The 4,457-nt window shown below is 44.2% G+C and overlaps 1 pseudogene; it reads right to left on the bottom strand.

Moving 5' to 3' along the window:
- Positions 1-814: 814 nt before the first annotated feature.
- On the bottom strand, positions 815-2,458 carry LOC103012384 (ras-related GTP-binding protein C-like; annotated as a pseudogene).
- Between the last annotated feature and the right edge of the window lie 1,999 nt (positions 2,459-4,457).

Below are 4,457 nucleotides of genomic sequence, written 5' to 3'. Positions count from 1 at the left end.
CAAGTCACACGGTTAGGTTTACAGACCTGAATATACATATTTCATTAAACAGTGGCACTTATGTACTCAAGTGGTCCAGTGGCTTTGGAATATATGACTACTGGGCATGTGGAGTAAAAATAACGTGTAAGTTTAAGTCAATGGAAAAGGGTATCAACCGTCAATAAAAAGAAACAATTATGAATTAATATCCTAGGTGAAGAAAGTACCACAGTTGACACTTGGCGTCAGAATACTGAAGACGAAGTATGTTTAACGATATGTCGTGATGCCATGTGCTCTCTTCAAGTCCCAGTGGGCAGCCCACCAGCGCCTTAGGGTCATTCAGGATCAACAAAACAGCAATTCTTAAAGGATCTCGATAGCTTAGAATAAGAGGAATGTGGGGGCTGGTATCAAGTTTAAAGAAAAGTGAGCTACATAATTCAGTGACATAATGAGTTTCCCTCCTAAGAGGAGGAGATTAAGGGGAAAACAAATTTTTTAAAAAATTCCCTTTGTTACAATGATCAGAATCATTTATCTAACGTGGGAGCAAGAACCCAGATATCTGGTACCCAAAACACAGGTGCAAAAATTTTCTTCTGTTTTAAAGTTTGTTCTTCAACTTTTCGGAGGGAACTAATGCAGCGGCCACTGTTGAGCCTTGCTCTTGACTTGATGCAGCATAAAATTTTTTCATTTCTTCAGAAACAAATACAGGAATGTCCTTTGCTGCAGTCAGACCATGTGTCTTCTGAGTTAGCAAGCAAATGCATTTAGAAGGTCTGAGGTGTGCAAGGTCCAAAACTGAAATCTGAGAGGCAGTGTTAGAACTTAAGCAAGGCAGGATTTTCAGAGACTACTCAAATGAAAATCTAAGCGAAGCATATAAAAACTCAGTTCTTTCTATTATTTTCAACTGGTAATTGACAGAAACATTCTCTGGTAAGGATGGGTAAGTGATGTTATCTCCAGGTCCAAAATATCCCAACTACTTAAAGTAGGACCCCCAAGAGGAGAAAGACACTTGAGGTCTGTGGTCTACAAAATTCTTTTTTGCCATTTTTTTTAAAAAAAGAAATAGTAGCTTCAGTTGCACACCACTGGTTGAAGGGGTTTTCATCCAAATGAGAAACTCTACCCCTTGTCTCTAGTGCAACAGGCACCAGATTCCCACAAGTGGCAACTTCCATGTCCTGTAGCACGTGGCCTCTGACCCTGGAGTGAAGAATAAGCTGGCACAGACCCCGACCACCGGCATTCAGGCTAGATGGCATTTCGCGGCGTGCCGTTGTGTGTCAACGCTTTCAGGCTGGGGGCACTGGTCTGGTGACCACAGCTCCTGTGAGAAGTCACACCCACCTCAAAAACCTCATGAATAGCTTTTCGGAAACAATGAAAGTTGTAGTCTATTAAACCTTTTCGTTCAAAACTTTCTTCCCTAAGGATGCAGACCAGTGCCAAAAATTTAGTCACCTCCTTTAAATACAGGACCGTTGTGTTATTCAGGTTGATGATGGCCATAGATTCTTTGTCATAAGCACTTCCACTTCCATCTTCCTTTAACCCATATATACAAGACACATCAATTACAACATCAATCATGTCACAGCAAAGTTCATACGACTGCATATCCACAGGAGAACTGTCTGTTGCAATGTAGATTTTGCTGACGACATCGAAGGGAAAAGCTTTTAAATACCGGAATTTGATATAAAGATATTTAATAGATTTTCCAAGGTCGGTAGTTGTGGGATAAGTTTCCGCACCACCTTACTAAAGGCTTCAAATATTGAATGGTCATAGATACTAGTCAAATAAAAGCTAAGGTGGAGTTTTTCTAGCCCAGCATCTGCAAGGTCGTCATTGGCCCTTTGATGAATGTCCCTCTGTGTTTCTATTTTGTGATCATCAGACAGACCATCAACTTTGTGAATAAAAACCTCAAAATTCATGTCTGGGTTAACTTTGCAGGCTTTAGAAACAGTAATGTGAAGTCTTGTTAAAGCCTCCGTGTAGTCATCCTGTGCATCAATGACACATATCAAAGCTCCCGTTCCCCTGAAGGTCATCTCGTAGTCAAAAGTAGGGTCGAAAAAGTCCATTTGCCCAGGAGAATCCCATATTTGGAAATTCACAAAGGAGCTATTTGAAATGTCATCTTTGTAAATCTTGTTGGTACTTTCCAAAAAGAGGGTCTCGTTGGGTGACATTTTATGAAACACCACCTTCTGGATGGAGGACTTGCCGCTGCGCCTGAGCCCCACGAGCAGAATCCTAGGCTTGGAGCTGTCAGCGCCCCCCCCCGCCCGCCCGGGCCACAGCCTCGTCCGGCCCCCGCCCCAACCCCGCCGCCCGCGGCTGCCGCCTCCTCTTCTTCCTCCGCCACGCCGCAGCCGAAGTCGTTTGGGAACGAGTCCGCCGAGCCGTAACTGCCGGCGAGGGGCGTCTGCTCCGCCCCGTACTGCAGGGACATGGTGCTGGAGCCGCCGCCGCCCGCGCCCTGCCAGGCCACGCCAGGCCGAGCCACGCCGCCGCCTCCCCAGGCCGCCGCCGCCACCGCCCCCGGCAGCCGCCAACGCCATGCGGTCCCTAGAAGAGTTTTTTTTTTTTTTTTTTAATAAATTTATTTATTTATTTGTTTTTATTTTTGGCTGTGTTGGGTCTTCGTCGCTGTGCGCGGCTTTCTCTAGTTGTGGCGAGAGGGGTTACTCTTCATTGCGGTGCACTGGCTTCTCATTGCAGTGGCTTCTCTTGTTGCGGAGCAGCGGCTCTAGGCGCGCGGGCTTCAGTAGTTGTGGCTTGCGGGCTCTAGAGCACAGCCTCAATAGTTGTGGCGCACGGGCTCAGTAGTCGTGGCTTGCAGGCTCTAGAGCGCAGGCTCAGTAGTTGTGGCGCACGGGCTTAGCTGCTCCACGGCATGTGGGATCTTCCCAGGCCAGGGCTCGAACCCGTGTCCCCTGCATTGGCAGGCGGATTCTTAAGCACTGCCCCACCAGGGAAGTCCCCCTAGAAGAGTTTTGATGTTTGGTTATGGTGGCTCTAGGAAGGGACAGTGGAATTCATGGCACTGGTGTGGTAATCTGTAATTAGACACAGCTTTCAAGCTAATGTGCCTTAGTTATGCTGCTAGGTTGTGAAAGAGTTACAGATATGTTTAAATCTTGATTCTCTCACCCTTGGGGGTGCTAGATGAGATCTCAGGCCAATTGCCGCTAGACACAAGCAAACTTGTTGGTTTACCCCAGTGTGTCATTGCACATATTATCATTTTCTGTGTGTTATAAAGTAAAAAGCTTCTTGGGAAGCACAGCCTTAAAGTAAATAAAGTAATTTAAAGTGTAGCTACCACATGGAGTGAGAATTGGTGAGTGGACAGAAATGAGAATAATAAATAAAGGTAAGCATGGGAAGATCATGAAAAGCCTGTAAACCATTATAAAGATTTGGGGGGAACCGTTTAATGGATTTAGGCAGAGAACTGATACGAAGAGATTTGCATTTTTGGAAAAACACTCTGGATGTGGAGACAGACTAGACTTGAAGGAGGTCAGCCAAGGAAGACCAGTTAATATGTTATTGTAGCAAAGACTAGTTAATATATTATTGTAGCAATCTAGAAAAGAGAAGTGGTTCCTGGCCTGGGAAAAAAGGTAAGGGGATGGAGAGTGTGAATCAGTTCCAAAATGTTAAGGAGATAGAAACTGTAGATCCTGGAAATTAAGTAAACACCAGAGAGAAGGGAGAGGTAAGGGTCAAGGATGACATGCAGGCATTTGGTTTAATCGATTAGGTGGATGATATAATAATAGTTGATGTTTACTGAGCACTGTTTTGATAATTATATCCATGTGCCTGGTACTGTTTCAAGGATTATCTCAACTCATTTAATCCTCACCACATTCCTATGTGATAGATACTATATAATAATTCCATTTATGGATAAAAAAATGAGGCCCAAGGGCAAATTTTTAGTAAAAGATAAGAATCTGGATTTGAGCCCAGGAAGACTGGCTCTAGCACCCGTTTTCTTTATTTCTGCATTGTACTGTCTCTGGTGCAATTCCTTAAAATTGGAACACAGAAAATGGAACTGATTTTAGTATGAAGCTGATGAGTTCAATCTTGGACATTGCTTTGGACTGAATTATTCCCTCCACCAACCCAAATTCAGATGTTGAAGCTCTAACCTCCAAGGTGGCTGTATCTGGAGATAGGGCTTTTGTGGAGATATTTAAGGTTAAATGAGAACATATGGTAGGACCCTAATCTGATAGGACTGTGGCCTTATAAGAAAAGGAAGAGAAAGATTCCCCAGACCCCCACCACATGAGTACACAGTGAGAAGGTGACCTTCTAGAAGTCGGCAAGATGGCATCACCAGAATCCAATCATGCTGGCACGCTGATCTCAGACTTCTAGCCTCTACTACTATGAGAAAATAAATTTCTATTCTTTAAAACCAGCGATTCAAT

The sequence above is a fragment of the Balaenoptera acutorostrata genome, chromosome 1, assembly GCF_949987535.1.
Source record: "Balaenoptera acutorostrata chromosome 1, mBalAcu1.1, whole genome shotgun sequence".
NCBI lineage: Eukaryota > Metazoa > Chordata > Mammalia > Artiodactyla > Balaenopteridae > Balaenoptera > Balaenoptera acutorostrata.
Note: the sequence above shows the minus strand (reverse complement) of the source record. Positions and strands in the feature narration are given on the sequence as shown.